The 20,820-nt window shown below is 34.7% G+C and overlaps 1 protein-coding gene across 1 annotated transcript in view; it reads right to left on the bottom strand.

The window, feature by feature from the left end:
* LOC115451917 (collagen alpha-1(XIII) chain-like) overlaps nt 1–20,820 on the bottom strand; it is a 229,590-nt gene that overhangs the window by 181,352 nt on the left and 27,418 nt on the right. The window lies entirely within an intron of this gene.

The following is a 20,820-nucleotide window of genomic DNA, read 5'->3' as shown; positions in this document are numbered from 1 at the left end:
CGCTATGTATTAGTTTTAGGCAGCTATGACATGTAAATTATTTCGAATGGCACTCTCAGCTGTTACGAGTTAGTACAATTAATTAATTAAACAACACAAAATAAGACATCTCCTGTTATAACGGATATCGAATAAATTTCTTAATCACCATAAATAAGGGAGCAAAAAGTCTGCTACTATGTTTTTGCCAGCACAAAAACAAAGTAGCGGACTATGATGTATGCGATAGGGCCCTGACCCCCCGCCGATGGGGACCACCGGCGTGGACCGCTCGCTGCGCCGGCAATCCACGGGAACGATGAAAATCAAATGATTCCTTTTACGCGGAACAAAACAACGGATGAAGAGCTCTAGCGAACATAAAAACAGGTCATTGATTGATTTATTACTTGTTTAGTTTTGTTTATTATTTCACTTTTGTTTTTTGACGTAAACTATTACTTTTTGTTGTTTTTGGGATTCTTTCTTATTAATAGCTCGAGATTAAAGTCTTCTTCAATCATTTGTTTTGTTTTATAGAGGTAAATTCTCAGAATAAGAACAAGCATAGAAGGAATCTAAATTACCCTCATATACTTATCCTATTTTTTCAAATAGGCCAAAACCGTTGAAAAGAACGAGACAAATATTATGTTGCTAAGGTCGGCTTGCGTACACTTTAAAATAATCAAATGGTTACCTTTGGTCCTCTTTATGATGCCGAATTAAAAAGCAAATAAAATGTCAAATGTTCCAACTTGCCAATCTCAAAACAATGTCACAAACGCGCCCACACAATTTAATTACGTTATACTTCAGCGCGTGCTTTTCAAAAGTGGCTATATGTTTTGTAATATTTTTGTTGTTAATTTTAATAAATACACAGTGCTGTTTAAGTAAAATATAGCCCTAGGAACAAGCAATGGCCTGCGTTATTGTGGGGTGTAAATCTCATTCTTCTCGTAAAGAAAATCAAACTGAAATCATCAGCTTCCATCGGTGAGTAAACAAAAAACCTAATATATTTGCTTAAACCCTGTACATCAGTTGAAAAAGTATTATTAATTAATCTTTATTATGCTGTAGTCATATTATAATCTGCTGTTGGCCATTCGATCCAGTCATTATTATGTATTTTTCATTTTTACTAATTTACGTAGTCGTGTTCAATAGTGTTGTGCTGCATATTCTGCCGATAACATAGATGTTAGTATATTGTAGTTTACTATTTTGCATAAATTGCCTTTTACTTTCAATATACGGTAGTGTAGTGGTAAAAGCCACTTGGAAATCGTGCGCGAAGGCTAGGGTCGAGGAAACTATCTGATTTTCATAGTGTGTTTCATACAATGTGTTTCATTGCAGATTCCCCACAGATGATGCTATGAGGCAAAAATGGATCGTTTCCATAGCTCGTCCCAATTGGCATTGAAAAAAAACAGCACCGTGTTTGTTCTAAGCATTTCGACAAAGTTTTATTAACATTAAAATAAGTTATCAAACATATGTGACATGAATGATACCGCTGTGTTTTATTTTTACTGTCCCATTTTAGTAGCTTCTGTCAGATCACACCTCTTGGGTATCTTTTAATCGCTAAGAAAGTCAGAAAAGAACAGAAGGCGTACTGGCTTTCTCCTAGACAAAATTCTGGCCGATTTCTTGTTTGTTACTTACAGCGGTTTCCATTCCTTCCGAAATTTCTAACAATTTCTTAATTTAATAATCTAAATGCTAAACCATTTTTGTGTGAATGACGTTTCGGAAGGCATGGAAAGTGCTGTAAATAGCAAATGAAAATTGGATAAAATTTAGCTCGAAGAAAGCCGGTAGTTCTATAGTTTATTGTAATTTAACAGCTTTTTAACGAGTGCTTTTATATACTGAGACCTCATTTGGTACTTGAATACCAAATTTGGGTTTTGATATATTTTTTTAGCCTTTATCTAAAATAGCAATTTGCAACGGTTTGTAGTTGACTGACCGAAAAGTGTTTATTTTAGCAGGTCTGTGAATTTACCATAGCCGATAGACAAAGCATCTATCGATATCGATAAGACGTCAGAAGGGATCGCAACACAATTAAATTTCTTGCTGTCAAAGACAGAGTACACTCAAATGTCATAGTGTTACTTCTATGCTTGTCATTGTTCTGAGGGTAAATTATTTATATTTCTATAATGTTGTATACCTATATACGTCAATGTTGTAGTACATTTCACAATAATTTAAAAAAGTGTGATCTCTCGCGCGATTCAGTTTAACACCAATTTGCGTATAAAACGTATAGTAAAATTATTATTCAGTAAACATATTTTAAAATTATATTTACTTCGAAGAAAATATTTTCGTAAGTTATTCAATTCTAACAATTTGCATACACTTCATAATAAAGTTTTATTAAAGGGAAAGAACTTTCTAGACTGTATCAAAGCGTGTACCAGCCCTTATTGAGATCACTTTCTAGGCATTCCTCCAGGCGACTAACTATCACAACACTGGTGTTATGGGTCGTAAATATAAATAATAGCTGTCAGTCAATATTGGTTTTATGCGTCCTTGAGTATAAACGTTTTTCTCGATAGAGTTCCTGGTTATTTTATATTCCTAGGTTTGTGTAACCTGTTGCTTTGGAAATTGTCTATGTATTTATGCATAAGACAATCTACGACTTGATTTTCAGCATAGCGTATTTAAATTCTTAAATCACCAATGTTTAAGGTACAACAATCTTCAGAAGGGTTTAAAATAAATAGAGTTTCTATTAGAATCAACATAAATGTATTTTGTATAAAATCATGATTTGTCTATTTGCGTACGGCTGCAGACCGTGGGCTTATATTTTAAAGGGAACTGTGAATCTTTATCAATAAGTACATACCATTTAATACGCCTTTTTCCTTTTTTATATTTATACGTTGGGATTACTAATCAACCTATAGTTGATTATCTTTGGGGATTACAAAACTTCCGCTACATATAAATTAAGTCTGTTAATCGCTTCATTAAAAAAATTAGCACAAATACTTTTTCGAAGTAATCCCTATACACCTCACATAATTTCACATAAAAACCGCACCTTAATACGTTTGGTATCGGGGTCCGATCGCATTGTCCACGGGCATCCGACCCCAGGGCCGCACCACTGCGCCACACAATGGGCCGCGGAGCCCGCGGGGGGCGCTATTATTCCTATTAAAAATATTGTTAAGTGCGTGAGTTAAAGGGCCCCCGAGGCTGTGATAATATTGCATAAATCCGTAAAGTTTGCACTGATGGATGGGCTTTGTAAATAACGTGTCTCGACTTGTGTATGAAAATTTTGTTATGGAATTTTTTCAACTTTACGAAATACGATAATTTGTAGTTCATGTTAGCGATTTTGAATGATATTATGAAGAAGTTGGAATAGCAAAAAGCTTTATCAAAAATAATACTATACGGAGATCATAAATAGAATTCATAGAAATATTTGAAGTCATAAAAATACTTGAAATCATTAATATGATTATAATCTTACCAACCGAACGTTAAACTACCGCTCATTCTCACATTTTATTTTTCAAATTCGTCGCTGTACTTAATAAAACGTTACAATGTAATAAAATAACACCAATTAATTTGTCAAACAGTAATTGAATCCATATTGTACAGGAACTTTGACCAGATGCCGGATATTGCGTAATACAAACTCGATACAAAAACTCTACCGACCCCCCCGTGCTCTGCGTAGAGAATAGAGCGGTGAAGCCAGTACACCGTGATTTATAATGTTTTTTGTCACAAAGTTCCGGCACTGGGTTATATTCTATAACAAAATTCGATTCCGCAGGATTTTGGAACAAGGAATTATTTATCTCGTTACAGATTGGTTCCTGGAGAGTAGTTTTATACGATATTTAAGATTTCTACTTGATTAGTTATGACTTTAATTGATATTAAATAATGTGCAGTATATTTAGGTTGGCATTAATGATGGTAAAATATTACCACATACCACTTAGCTATAACTACACACTACTACGAACGGGTTTGCTATTGAGATAAATATTTTCGGTTATGCTATCCTAAAGTGGGTTGACGCATTTATTATCATCGAATTTGAATTCAAAACTCATTATTATTGACTTTCGCATTATTATATTTCATAATATAGTGTGACTTTAAAAAGAAAATTGTATTATGAGCACGATTTATTCGTTTTATGAATTCCGCGTGGAATCTTAATAGACGTACGGAATACATGCTGTGAAGTATTTTTACAAACTACATTATTATGGCGCTACAAAAACTTCTCACTGTTTATTGTTAGTAGTTTTTGTGATGTAAACACAATGTAAAAAGGATGCACTCGGTGTGAAGTTTCTCGTTTGGGACAAGGGGAATTGTTGCTACTACATTTTTTTTAGAATACACGTGCAATATAATGAATTGAGATTATATTGAAAAATATCTTCGAATAAATAATCTCAGGTGCTAAAGTAAAGTAAAGGAATTAGGATTGAGTAGAAAAATATATTTTGCCTTCTCTTATGAATCAATCAATACATTTCATTTGTCAAACGGAAAAATTTTAGCATAATTTTGCTGCTTTACCTGAGAACTGTTCACCAAACTGCACGGTTATACTAGATCAGTGAAATAATAGGGGACCGGACAGGTATTACCAAAAAATCTGAAATTCAGTTTAAAGTAAAGTTTGTAATATTAAAAATATTATCTCATATTTGTTTTTGTAAAAGAGTTGTGATTTGTATTTTTAAATCAATAAATAAAATACAATAATTATAATATTTTTAGTCTATTCTTTACGGCAAATGAAACACCAATCACGGCGCATGACGTCACACGTGGGTAAAATGTAAACAAACAGACGTCATCTGGATGTCATACCGCGTTGTGTTATTTTAATGCTTTAAATGTGTTTTTTGACACAGAACTGCTCTAATAATTAATATTAATTTATACGGGACGTTGTTACTATCTTCCAGCTTAACGTTTACAGATTGTTTAATCGTTAATCATAATGGACCGCAAAAAATATCGTTTGTGCGTCGTACCTGAATGTAATAATACTTCTATATCTTTACCAAACAAATTATTTATTGATGTACCACGAAAAACAGATATACGAATAAAGTGGTTGCAGTTAGCAAGACGAACCTACGACGGAATGTCTGCAGACTCACCGAATAAGTTCTGTGAGGATCACTTTGATGTAAGTAAATAAAAAATAGTGTTTCGGTTTAAAATAAATCGATGAATATTTCAATTAATTAAATCATTTGTACACCCAGGGAGGTTATGGTTATGAGATGTATTTATTTATGTTTTAGCTGCCACATGATATGGAATAGAATATTTATTTATATAGAATTCTGGTTGTTACACAGTAACCTGAAATTGCCTGAGATTAAACGGTCTATGCAGTGTTGCCAGATCATAATTTCTCTTTACCCCAGGTTTATTTGGAATTTAAAATTTTACCCTTAAACCAATCATAAATAATTCGGTACTTTTTTTTTCTATATCCTTATCTATGCAGTCGCCACTTCTTTCTTCACTTCCACTTCAATAATTATTAATTTAATTATCTCATTTTATTAGGAACAACTAGCTGTACACGAAAATTGTATTGAATAAAAAATTATAATTGTTTCATGGCCTACAATTTTTGTAGGAAACATCTTTCTCTAAGCTCAATATTTATTACAATACCGTGACACAATAACTTTAATACCTTAACTCGTAGAATTACCCCAAAAATTACCATAAAAAAAATACCCTGCTGATTCAGTTTTACCCTAAATCTAGGGTAAATAACCCTTATCTGGCATTATTGAATCACTGTTCAAATGACAAGACTTGTCAAGTTGCTTTATCCACGTATGACGTCACACGAGACGAAATGACATAATCTAGCGTTTGCGCGGGAATTATAGCTATTTAACATTTAGGCATGGTTTTATGTACTTTTTAAGCTTTATTTGTGCAAAATACTATTTTTCTTGGCTATTTATATCCACAATGATCAATTTAAAACACCTTCTGAAAATTTGTCCGGTCCCCTATTGACTCAATAATTCTTAGGGCACATTTCTCAATGTCTGAGTAAACGTCAAATATAATAAAAGCCAAAGCTGAAACCCAAGCTCCCAGATAAATAGTAAAACAAAGAAGTACATTCAGCATTAACCGTCTTATATGCTATTGTTTGATAAAATCTACTGGAACATTGTAAAACAGGCCATTAGGTCTTTAACGGTCTAATTTTTTACACTCTCAATATAATTAATAACCTTAACATTCACACACATCACGCGTTTATCTCCGAAGGGTTATGCAGAAGAGCAACTAGGGCTCACACTTTTTGCTAAGTGTGTTCCATCGTGATGTGATAGAGGGTGAGCCTATCGCCATATTGGGCACAAATTCCAGACTCCGGTATAATACTGAACAGAAAGACCCAAATATCTCTTTACCCGACCCGGGATTCGAACTCAGGATCTCAGAGCTGTCGTACCGCGCATGCAGTACAACTACGCCACCGAGGCAGTCAACCTAAACATTCGGAAAATGAACTAATTTATTCAAATACATCTTTTTTTAACCTAATAGTGCTCGATATATAAAAGTTAGGTTTACATCAGCCTAAAGGGCTTTCAATATGACTGTTATGAGGGCCAGAGGAACGGAGTGACGTGACATGTGAATAAATTTCTAAATACAAATATAAGGGTGTCTCAAATTCGTGGACAGAGATAGTTTCTTGAGAGAATTCGTCAGGAAATGTTTATGGAGAGCTTTGTTTATTCTGGTGCTAAGCACGCACGCATCGGTGGTAAAATACAAATCTCCTTTACTGATAACTACATATACTTTAACCCAACCGACCCAGTACGGATTGCTAACTTCACATATTATCAAGGTAATTCATAAGAAAAATTCTTAGGTATACAAGCTTTTAATATGTTTTGCCGCGTATTAATATAAAGTAAATTTAATGATCATTAACAACTTACATGCACTCAAGTTCTAAAAATAAATGGTTCCTTGGACAGAACACGGTAGCCCGCTTTCTTTCCGATAAATGCTATTTTAAGATTAAAATTTTTTATATGAAAATCCACGTACTTCGGAAATGAAGGACACCCTACATATACGTGCGACGAATCGAGACTTATCGTCGTCTATTTGGTTCTTGTGAGTCAAGGTCGAGTTTTACTTACATATTCGCTTTTCCGGAGTGAATTGAGTAAAACCTCTGCGAAATGTCAATTATGGTTTATTTTTATCGCTATTTTATATTTGTAGCATATTTTACTTGAACATGTTTATTATTCATAGAGGAAACGAAACGAAACTAAAAATTAGGAAATATTAATTTATAGCTGATACGGCACGGTATATTTATATATATAGGTATATTGATTTATCTATATATATAAAAATTAATCCCTATTTCCCTTGGTCACGCCATCACTCGTGAATGGCTGGACCGATTTCACAATTTACTTTTGTTGTGTTTTTTATTGTCAGGAGAAGGTTCTTATTAAAGAAAAAAATAAAAAAATTTCGCAGAAAATTAGAAAATTTAAGAAAACTTAACGAATATATAAATTTTATATAACTGTCAATTGTTTGAAATAATTTTCAGCGATTGACAGAATGTGCGCTGCAAATACATAGTTAAGACGGGACAACGTCTGTAGAGTCAGCTAGTTTTTTATAAATTAAAATCGAGTGTGATATATTCTGTGTGGCAAGTCGTGGCACTAACCCCCAGGAAACGACGCTCTCACACTCGATAGAGTAGCACAAACATTATTGATAAAAAAAAATCAATCAACGATACGGTTAATTAACCAATGCATTCACAATGCACGTATTGTATAGTAGATATAATACAGGGTGTGGTCTACTGACATACAGGATTCCCACAAACAACGCCCGATCACTTCCAACAGCGTGTGAGCTAAGGGAGATCGCCTACCGCACAGTCCTTCTCAATCTTCTCCAATTTACTGTAGGAGATGACTAAAAGATCTAAGCGGGCTATTCTGTATACCCACACTAATAAATAACAAACGCGAAATCGTTCAGTGTGGAAAGGGTAGCTCTAAAACTATTGAACCATTTCCAAAAATATATTAAATCTTCAATAATGTAGGCTTCATTTATTTTGATGTGATTACTTTATTCCATGAAAGGGTTTAATGTGGGCGATACCGTGGGAAAAGAGTGATCAAATATTACAAAAAAAAAATGAAGGAATATTTTGGACGGAAATCGAAGTGTTACAAAGAGCATCTTAGGACGGTAAAGGCTATACGGGTATCCATGCTGTAGGCTATTTAAACATGTCAAATCTCTTCAAAGAATTGCAAATTTTAAATATTACTTTCCGGATTATAAATTGTACCTTCTGGATAAGATAATTAAGTAGAAATCTTCACAAAATATAATGCGCCCTTAGAACGAAAACACAGACCTCCCAGCCAGCCAGTCTAGCAGCCATTAGTCCAAGGTAGTGAGATATAAAAAAGCGACAACTTTAATGTACAACTTTATCCAACCACACGCATTTAGGTTCATAAATTAACCCACTTGGACAAAAAACGAAATAGAACACAGTTGTAATCGTTCGGTGAGATGTTAATACCAAATGGCGTACCTCAAGATCCTTATCAGGAATCGAAGAGCGAAACTGTGTTCTCTTCTATTAAGATAACACTAGTCGACCTTTTGAAAAAAGTGATATGTGGTTAATGTAAGCTTACTATCGGATTATTTTATGTTATTTAAGATTATTGTTACATTTTACAGCAAAAAATAAAATTGATATGTTGTAACTAAAAAGGGGAAGAAAATCTTTGAAAAGCTAACAATAACGAAGCATTTTATATTACAGAATATTCCAAATGAGCAAATGAACTACATGATGTTGAAGTTTCATAATAGCACATCAAGTCTGTGGGAATTGTAGATATGTTGTAACGTTTAAAGTATTTTTTGTATATTAGGAAGCTGCTTATTTCAAGTTGTAGCTAAATTGGCTACAACACTACTTTATCCAGTATAAATGAACTTGTTGGTTATTAAAAAAAAATGTCGTGTTTCTAATTTCCACTAGTATTCGTTCCATTTATATATTTTGTGACCAAATCATCATTATAACAAATGATTTCCCTTAATTTAATACTATTTGAAACAAGTATAATTTACGGCGCAGTATCAACAACCATGAAATTGACTTAAATATAGATTAGATTAAGTTGCCACATTTAAATTATTACGACAGTTTTCGATAAACGAAACACTAATAGAAAATCAAGTCAACAGCTTTTTAGATTTCTAGATTATTTGTTGACAAATGTAATTAAGATTTCAATCAAACACAGCGATAGTTAAACTGTGCCGCGTAAAGGTTGGCGCACATTTATCGCTTCGGCACTGACTTAAGGCAGCTTCCCTGTAAGTGAAAATACGTTTGGGTAAGTAAAGGTAAGAAAGTAAGTAAATAAAGTAGTTTCAAGGATAGCAGCCAGTGTAATTAGGTATTATCGACCAAGACGTATGCCAAGAATATGCCATAGAAAGCTCGGTTACTCAAGTTTCTAAGCGCTATTACTATTCGTTTTGCACACCCTATAACACCAGATTAGATAGTCGTTGTTTAGCGTCATATGGAAAAATAATAGTCATAAAAATCGAATATTGAAATCGATATAGCACACTTTAAGTCACTGTTTTAAGATTTGAACTTCGAATTAGTAGTATAATTTATTAGCATTAGTATTTACGTATCTTGAAGCGATTTACTTGCTAGGCATTAGGCGTGCGCAAACCCTTGCAACATTACGACTACGTAGCTTTCTTGATGTTGATTTGCTGACCCGTTAGACGTATTAATGCAACCTGCAGTATCTGTGGGTATGTCGCTACGGGTTGAACATAATTATAGATATTATTTACCGTGGGATAGAGTTGTTTCTCGAACGGACGTGTTTTGTTTCGTTATTCTGGGGGATTTAATTGTAGTATCTTTGTAAATAATATTAAATTGTATGGAAGATAAACAAACGCGTTAATTATCATCATAGTAATGATTCACAATATTAACATAGTTATATGTTAAATGCGATGCTAAACCTTACCTTACTAAGTATGCATGATTCCTTGATATTCTCGCTGATCTTGTGGGATTAATTTAAAAATATGTATAAGTAATGGTATTTTAGACCGTGACGTTCAGAGTTGAATTTCCAAAACAATGACGCTTACAGCCTTTACAAAGTGCCTTTTATAATTTAAAAAGCGACCACAATCGGATTAAATTTAAAATAAAATACATATGTATAAAAGATATGTCAAGTAATTTTTATAAACGCCATGATAGCCCGCGGCAATTTTGAAATTAACTCTGTAGCTCCAATTTATATGACCGGACAGCGTTTAATTTAAAATTTACTGCTAATAATATTTGTATGTACTACATATAAAAACATAATATCAATATAGAATATAAAGATTTATTGCCGAAAAATACGTTAATTTATATCTATAGACTATCTATGGTTATTAAACACAAGCTCATATCTTTATTCCGAAGGGATAGGCAGACATATTGCAGGCGAAATTAGAAGAATCGACGTCCGAGCTTATTTACGTATATTCTTTAGAAGCGGCAAGTTTTACGCATTTTCGAAAACTGAGAGGCAAATAAAAAGCGGGCCTGGGAATCAAACCCACAAACTTAATTGTAGTTATCCTTAACTGGATTAACGAAGAGAGGAGTCTTTTAGTGTTATAAAATATATATTAGATTTTTTAAAGTACATGTACATTTGACAAAAGGGTGGGTTAAATGTATATTATGGCATAATTAATTGGTATCATTTAAAGTCTAAAGCTCAGATAGAAGCTGTGTATTGCTTCAAAACATAATGCAGTCAAGCAGTTGATCATATTATAAAATATTTGTGTATGAGAGCGCCCCAACAAACAAGCAACCCACTCATTTCAACCAAATTAATTTACGTTGACAATTTTACACGCATTACAATTATTATATTTATGTCAATTTAACAGCTCATAATTGTATAATATTTGGCAAAAACTGACACGCCTGCCAGGCCGGTGGCAACAACGGACAAATTAGGATTAATAGTTGGCAACATTGCGCAGTATCTGCGGACGAGATCTGGCAATTAATTCTAACACAATTTCATGGCAACGCTGAATCGTTCGCGAGCTTTTAACTCGGACGTGACGACGGATAATTGGCGTACAGGCTGATATCTATCGGATTTATTTATCGAGATCTTTTGATTGTGAGACGTTGAAATCAGTCGTGTAGCGAACGGTATTTAAATTATCTTATTATAGTTTGGAGGATTGTAGCACGTGTAATGAATCAGTGACAGACTGTTAATATTTTATTTATTGAACTATTTTACTCTCAATATTTAGAAGACGTCGAAATTTCTTCTTTTGCTATTATAACCAAAATAATATTTAGATTTTTTTCGAAACATGTCCTAAACATCAAATCTGACACAGCAATGAAGTCTATGCAGATCCGTTGCGTACATATTTTATTGAATAAAAAATAGTGGTATGTTATTGCGACCAATTTCTGTCCACCCACGGACAGAAATTGGTCCCAAGGCACGGCGAAGAAATATTCCGAGCTACGTGTATTTTATGAACTGACCTTTCAGTATCTGGAGGTGTATCTCAATTCATTGCTTTACAATAAATTATGTTATGTCCAGAAAATATTAACAACGGTCTTAAGAAAAAGTGAAGAATAAATAAATGATCATCACAGATTAAGGACAGCACTCCTCTTTGCAATTCAGATGAATTACCAAGCTTTTTTGCAAAAAAAGGACTATCGGAGATTACTTGTGCTCTCGGAGAAAGTATTAAGGATAGGAAAAACAAGAGCAAAGTCATTACCCTAAACCAAAATTCCCTAAACAATGGTTAATGTATATAAAAAGTGGCAAACTGAAGGCCGTAGAGATGAGCAATTGTATCCAGCTTAACGATAAATAACAATTCTACGTACAATTTCCCTGAATTAAATAACATTACAACTTCCTGCACTTCAACCACGTACTATAAAATACCCACAAAATATTTCATGCGAAATGGCAAAAGTGGGCAAAATTTAGAGCCGCGCAAAGTTTCGGAACAGCCTGTAGATGCGCTGCGGTCGCCGCTTAGCCCAGTTCGACGCTGCATTGCATACATTTTATTTTACTTTTAAATAAACACTTGCATTTTAGGGTATTTAACTTTGACAAATTCGCATGACCTCAAACCTAACTTTATTTAAAAATTTATAAAAGCAAACGCTTGGTACATATCGATGACTCACTATATAAGGTTCTGTTATAATTTTTGCACAAAAAAATATATATATCCCATGATTATCTATGTATTTTACAGTTTCCAATAAATCCGAAAAGTTAGTAAATACAGAGGGAGCCACAATATATTGGCATTTTTAATATTTGCCATTTTGTATTTTCTATTTTGTAAATAGAAATTAACATAGGAACTTTTGATGGTAACCAATCTATATTTCAAAGGCTGTAAACAAATAAGATTATGACCAAGATTAAGACGTAGGTTTTTAAATAAACTAACCTTATATTATACTCTGAAACTTATGTTTCGAAAGATATTAGAAAAATTGAAAATAAAACCAAATTATACATAATGATATTAAATACTAATCAATAACTGACAAATTGGACACATAATTTATAACAAGATGAATGATTATCTTGGAATATCAAGTAAATGAGCGATATACATCGGTGGCTTGTTTCGTCACACCCTGTATATGTGTGTGGTTGAGCGCTGGCCGCTATCCCAGTGGTTCCCAAAGAGGGCGATACCGACCCTTAATGGGGACTGGACGCTTCCATGGGGTAATAGCAGATCCAGGGTCAAATGGGAGTCATTGAAGCGGTCAAGAGGAGCATCCACGGCGAACTTCCATGCATATAATAATATAATAATATCAGCCCTGTATTATATACTTGCCCACTGCTGAGCACGGGCCTCCTCTACTACTGAGAGGGATTAGGCCTTAGTCCACCACGCTGGCCTAGTGCGGATTGGTAGACTTCACACACCTTCGAAATTCCTACAGAGAACTTCTCAGATGTGCAGGTTTCCTCACGATGTTTTCCGTCACCGTTAAAGCGAACGATAAATTCACAAAGAATTCACACATGACTAGAAAAGTCAGAGGTGTGTGCCCTTGGGATTTGAACCTGCGGACATTCGTCTCGGCAGTCCGTTCCACACCCAACTGGGCTATCGCCGCTACAACTTCCATGCATACGTGAAACTATTGCATTATTGGAGCAATTAATAAGCTTTGAAGGTAAAATTAACTATTTTTAAAGAGGGCGATGGTCCAGAAAATGTTGGGAACCTGTGCTAGCCTAGTCCTGTGCGGGAATCCACTCGATGTCCATTCGCAGCGTGTAGACAGGTGCCTCGCGCCGTTAATTTGTTTAATGTAGAATGATATGTCGTGACCAACCAGATTTAAATGTGGGTGAAATCTAAACGTGTATAATTATTTATTATCAACAGATTTTCAGATCTAATATTTAGTAACAGATGTATTAAATTCATTCGTTAATAAAATCTTATGCTATTATAGCAGTTAGATAACTTGTGATGTAAATTAATAAGTATAGTGATTATAATTGTTATTTATTTATTTCCAACAAAACATATTATATTAAAAACTACTTACAAATTATATGTTCAGTTGTAAAATGCAATAATTATGAACATATATTTTTATGATTATTTATATTTTCAGAATAAAAAAAGACACGTCGAATTGATAACCTTTTCCTTTTTTTGAAGTCGGTCAAAAGATTTTCCATACGATAATACCGTGATCAATTCAGTATAATAAATCAATAATTTTAATGGAACCACAAGTGTATGACAAAACAGAGCTACTCTAACAGCCACAAACGTAAATAATACTTGCGGCGAGCACAATACCTGCTCGAGTTGAGCAATAGTTGAAACTCCACCGACGTATGTGGTCGCTACAACCCACTTCATATAAAAACTGGACCACAGGTGGATATATTACTGCGGTGATATTATTTTGAGTTTATAGATTAACTCCTATTTAGTCTAGCGATAGGACATAAAGATCTGTGGTTTAAAACGTGTGTGTAAAAGTGAATTGGTTATCGACATTGAATATGTGCTTTTGTACTCTGAATAAAATATTCATGATATTATCTTTCAGTTATTGTTAACATTGCCAGTCGTCTCTTCAACTTTCATCGTGCAATACGTCTGTTTAAGATATTGTTATTTAATTGTCTTCCCTGTCCTAAGTTATAATAACAGGTCCATAGCTTTAATTAATATTACTTCACTCATACCCATTTTATACTTATACAGGGTCATTTTGACTTTGCGTTACTAAATGAAAGCACATACTTATCTACTTGGAAATAATACTTTACAATAAGTTACTTACGCCGGAGTTGTAAAATGAAAAGTGTAAGTTTCGAACAAATTAAATATTAATAAAAAAAAATATATGCGTCCTACTACTACTCTAAGAAAATTCGTTGCAGCGGCAACATCATACTTACGGTCAGAAATACACCCACGCACAAGCCATATTCGCATTAAACTACAAAACGACAAAAAAAAAACAAAACTGAAGATATTCGTTATTAATGGATGATTTTTGGCTCCATGTCAGCAAAGGTGAAGACGAGTTAGGTTTCATTTAGTAACGCAATGGTCAAAATGATCCTGTATAACAAAAACTCCTAAATATTTGTAAATTCCGTGAATGCTTTTACAAACACTTTAAAGTTTACAAACTGTTTCTAACAGAACGTGAATATTTGTAAACAGTAATTCGTCAAGAAGTCTGACACTATATGAACGCTTTCAGTAGGGGCTTAATGTTAAAATTGAGCTGTCTGTGTGTGGTCAGCCAATTGCATGGAGAATTACAGTCGATTTATATAAAAACCAGACGGCGGCAGGTGGAACTTATTTCGTTATTATTGCGGTACTCTAGACGGACGGATTTAGATCTGAATGTTGGGATCAATATACCTTTACACTTTTGATGGTTTAATGTATATAATTATTTAAAAATCGCTGTAGGTATGTTAAGGTCAGCTTTAAATCTTTGCATTAATTATACTCACCAGTGGCAATTTTATAAGAACTAATTTAAGTTAATATTTTTAGTCTAGGAATTTTTTGTACAAAAGTAAAATAAATTAATACATAGGTTATAGAAAGTGGTAATCCTATAACAAGCTGCGAGAGATTCGGTCACATAGAACTCTAATCCGAAATAAATATATTTATCTAACATCCAAAATCGATCTAATCGAAGCCATGACCTCCCGTTTTATAATCAGCATCAGATATGCTCAGATTGAAAAATAATTCGGAAATCAGTAGTACTTATATAAAATAAATGCATTTAAGTTAATAAACAATACCAATTTCCTAATACAAACTAAACACAAACATTAGAGCGTGTGCATTGTTCACTCAGACGATAATACACCCAAAACTAAATTCCAAATCCGTCCCGCACACTGAAGGTAGCGCAGGACAAGTTGTGAGCGCTTTAGGCGGTCTAACTAGGACAAGACGTGGAAGCGACTAACTCGCATGTACCGACTACGACTACCCACTTACTTTGCGGATATTTCGGCACGTCTGTGTGTAATTAGTATTGAATATGCGCGGTAGTTGCTTACAGCGCGTTCGTAATCAAATTGTGATGCGAATATAGATACGGATAAACAATTGTGCCGAATTATGAATATGTAGATTGCAGGTAAACATATCGATTTGGGTTTAATAGTAGGAATTTAATATGCGAAATTAATGTATGGTTTCATTTCGCAGGTTCCTGAAATAAAAAAAAGATGAATTTGTGTAAAATCGATGAGTTTTAAGATTGGACCATCAGATCGTGCAAACAAAAAAAGGGTAATTTATCCAAAAAAATTACTTGAGTATGACATCGCCTGTAACTAACCTCAACACGACATTAGCCGTATCTTGTGCATATTATATGTATTTGTATTACTTTAAAATCGCTATATAATCTTTTGCAAGTTTCCAATACATAAGTCAACATTCACGATGACAATACAAAGTATCAGCGAGCGGCGGCGCGCACTCAGTGGAGTTCACAAACTTTCCAAGGCTCGAGATGATTTGTCGTTTCCCAACTGAGGAATTCATTAACTTTTTTCGCCCAGTTTTTTTCGAAAATAAACAAATTCCGTTTGTTTATGAAAGTCCCCTAATTATTGAAGTTGTGAGAGCGCGCGTTGTTTAGCGCCGCTCTCGAGGCAAAAACTTCGCCGTTTGCAAACAAATCAAGTTTTGATTATTCTAGCACTCTTTTGGGCGAAATTCATGGAAAAATTAACGGTGCATAAGTACATCTTTGTTTGTTGTTTGAGCAGGTCTAATTTTATAGGTCAGATGAAACGGCACATAATATGTATATATGACTGCCTCGGTGGCGTAGTTGTACTGCATGGGCGGTACGGCAGCGCTCTGAGGTTCGTATCCTTGGTTCGAATCCCAGGTGGGGCAAAATGATATTTGGGCTTTTCTACTCAGTATCAGTCCGGAGTCTGGTATTTGTGCCCGATATGGCGATAGGTTCACCCCCTATCACATCCTGGGACGGAACACACTCGGCGAAAAGTGGGTGCCCTGGTTGCACCTCTGCATACCCCTTCGGGGATAAATGCGTGATGATGTGTGTGTGTATTATGTATATGAAGAGATACATTCTAGCCCTATTATTTATTACAATATTTATATTATAGCGTTCTCCATAAAATTCTAATTGAAAGCATGATTCATATAGTGATAACAATTTCAAGGAACAGGTGTGAGCCACAGGCATCCTAGCCGAGTGAAACTGGAGCGTGTACCAGAATAGACGTGACATTTGCGCGTCTCATTACGGCTCGTAACGTTTTTTTTATGGGCAAAATGACTGATCCTCTTTGTAAAGTGTAGTCTAAACAAAATTTATAGTGCTATGACATTCAATACTTGTGATCATGATCTAAATATTCTCAATGAATCATTATCATTTCTACACGCACCTGAGTTCCTCTGTATCGATGTGTTTAGACGGGGTACAAAGCAGAGCTATGTAAGACGCGGGGTAATGGAATTGACCTATAGCCAAAATAATACTCGCAGTACCGCCCGATCGAATTGTTGACATGTTAGCTTTTTTGTTAACAAATTTAATATCTGTTACACATGTATTGTATATCGTTTGCTGGTGGTAGGATACATTTTATATCCGCCCGGATAGCGACTACCGTATACAAGGTGTTACAACCCGCCATAGTGGCCCAGGTAATTGGGTCGCGTGCCGGGATCAGCCTGTGTATATCCGAATCCAACAGACCGGCATAATTGTGTCGACTGTCGAGGGGTAATCAAATCTCAGTCGACACACTATTGGACCTCACTCCACACATCAGTGGTAAAAAAACTCGGTTTTATTCGCATGTTAAAAAAAATGTGGTAAGGCACGTCTTGCTATTTCAGCTGCCAAGGTATTCTGGCACTGTTTTTTAATTTTTTTGTAAATTCTTAGTATGACATGCTCAATGATATTTCGAGCAAGATGCTAATCTATGTGATAATCATGTGAACTAAAATCACATCTTATCAAAATGAGCTATTAACAGAATTGAACCTCACATCGATTATAATATATAATATATTATATTACAATACGAAGACCTACAGAAAATAATCAGCATCATAATAACCAGTAAATCATTTTTACGCGGGTGTAAAATCGCAAATGATAGTTCGATCCGCGGCTCCTCGTAAAAATTAATTAAACGCGGCAATAAATGGCATATAAGGCTTAATTAACACTTTCATGCAACCATTAAGGTTAAACTATTAAAATATTCATTGCGGGAAGTTGGCTCGTATGCCTTCGCCTTTAATTCACTTATAAAGTCAAAAGTTCACTTTACTTATAAATACACGTATTACTCACGTGTGTGTTTGTAGAGAAATTCTGTAGTCATTTTGTTAGCGGCATGAATTGGTCGACGTGAGGGTAATAGTTTGTTTGTTATAGAAACCGTAGAATAGTAGCTTTGCTATCTCTTGCATTGTCTTAAACAGCAATACTATATGCCCTAGAAGTTTAAGTTCAAGCAAATTCTTTAACAGAAGTGGTAAGAATGGTCAGTACGAAACATTTATCATTAGGTAGTAGATACATATATGACCTTTCTGCTATAAAATATCACTAAAACACTAAAGAGTCTATCATTGTATTTCCATTTACTAATTTAATTTATTTCCATTCATTGACAAAATATTTTCTTCTTCGTTTTATTAGTCCTCTGAGTTCTCTAAATCCTAACAACCCTTGTAGAAGAACTAAGTAACAAACTCTTATACGAAAAAAATTACGAAGTTTCCCCAACTTTGACTTATGATCTCGAAGCTTTTACAACTATCAAGGAGAAAAAGATTTTCAAGTTATGTACTGTAACCTTAAGCCAGGGAAAAATATAGGAATCAGCAATCAGTACAACTGAAAGTAAGCAAAGAGAATGTTTACTCCAGCAAACCTATTATAGTGGCCTTGCCCTGCGTTCCAGGGTCAAGCAAAAATTCCTGTTAAACATTATTATAGCGTCTTTTGACGGATGCAGCGTCTCTTGTCGTATAAAACAAGTCCAATATAGTCACTTGTACTGAGATTAGTAAAATAATTATTCTGCCACTATCACGGAACAATAACAACATATTGACCCCCATGGATCTGACATCGCACGAAGCAAGCAAAACTTCCTACCTCGGACTTAATTAGTTAAGTAATAATAAGAACTAGGTATAGTCAGCTCCTCAGGGCCACGTTTATAGTTCTAGACAGTATTTTGACCCTCTAATCCCTGACCTTGAATCATCAGCACGTCTCTGTCGATAAGAGCTATATTATTGACCCTCGGCTCGCGCACAGCTGTTGGCCACGCGCCAGCCACGCGTCTATTGAGTTGCCGTAATATCGCGAATGTGTTTGTAAAGGTAATACGAGATATCGGTAAGTGTGGTGTTAACTGTTAGCTGCATAAACACAGATCTGGTGAATCGTGCATCTTATTTCAAGTTATTTTAACGCTAAATATAGTGGTGAGTCATGCTCCAAGGAAATTGCAAATAAATTTATCATATAAAATAATGTGTTGCTGGTATTGTAATTAACAATGAATATATGCATAACCCAGAAGTCAGGGTGGTGGAATTACACCTTCCACCTTCAACAGATTATTCCCAGTCATAGTATAAGTTACGTCGCCATAACAGAAATTTGAAGACGGCAATAACAATAACCATTGTATTAAGATAAGGATTAATGTAATTAATAAAGGTTCTTAAACAAAATTAGTTCTCAACTAATCCTCAATGTGGACACTCTTCCACAGGCTTTGTAATTTATTTTTAAAAAGCCTATTCCACGCCCCCCGAATTGTACACTAGATGCTTTAATCAGATGAATTCTACGAAACATAGCTGCCAACTACTCGGAGAGCTTTCTATTGAATTCCCTTTGAGCTATGATCTAAAATAATTTACTTTCCAGTAATTATTCCTATTCCAGGATTTATCTACGCTGGTAGTTTAAGATGTAGAGTTAGGGAGTTGGTGTGTCGAGATAATCTCTGGAGATGCTGACACAATTTCACAAACATTTTATTGATAGAGCCTCAGTGCCGTTCACTTAGTTAAGTTTTTAAGTTATAATCTTGCATATTTTCTTATCATTTAACAAAATGCATTTTAAATGGAGTAGTACTTATAATAGCTGGAGAACTTAATAATTACCAATTGAAATGTTAACTTTATACTTAAGTATGATAATATATAAATAACGATCACGCTATATATAAGTAAACACCATCACAGTTATCTCCCAAAAATAAAAAAACTATTATAGGAATCCTAAAATAAAGGTTGTGTTTACACCAAACCCGCCAGACATGCGATTCACCCCGAATGAAGTCAACAAAAAAGCTAGTCAATAATATAAAAATGCAGCGAGTAATCCGCTAGGGCCGGTCTGGCCTCAGTCTGGCACATCTGCCGCTGGCGCCGCGCCAGGCGCAGCGAATATATCCGGAAAAAATTAAGCCAGACTGTTTATGAACGATATTTGCGAGCTGTCGCGTGTAGCCGGCTCTGTTCGGCGGTTATCCGATTTGTTAATTTATGCACGAGTTTTGATTTTTGTCAATTGAAACTTTGTTGCGGATACATAATTTTTTTTTACTTATATTTTTTAAACAAGATAAATATCGAGATATTGGACGATTCGTTATGGGAATGAAATGGAGTTGGGCAGGCCATGTAGCAACACGAAGCGATGACAGGTGGAGTTAGACGCTGTCTGAGTAGTGGCCAAGACAAGGCAAGCGCAGCCTATGCCGTCCAGCTGCAAGATTTGGCCGACGACATTGGAAGAGTCGGGGGTCAAACCTGGATACAATTGACTCGAGATTGAAAAAGGTGGCACGATATGAGAGAGACCTATACCCAGCACTGGGACTCTATAGGTTGTGGATTATGATGATGAGATACGATATTGGAATCAAAATTTTAATTTAGCTAATCTTGTACCTAAACTGGTCATACACGGATTTACTTCTTATTGATTTCTTCATATATTATTTTAAAAGGATGAAGATCCCAATATCATAGTGGGACATTTACACAACATCACTCATA

The sequence above is a fragment of the Manduca sexta genome, chromosome 21, assembly GCF_014839805.1.
Source record: "Manduca sexta isolate Smith_Timp_Sample1 chromosome 21, JHU_Msex_v1.0, whole genome shotgun sequence".
NCBI classification, from domain to species: domain Eukaryota; kingdom Metazoa; phylum Arthropoda; class Insecta; order Lepidoptera; family Sphingidae; genus Manduca; species Manduca sexta.
Note: the sequence above shows the minus strand (reverse complement) of the source record. Positions and strands in the feature narration are given on the sequence as shown.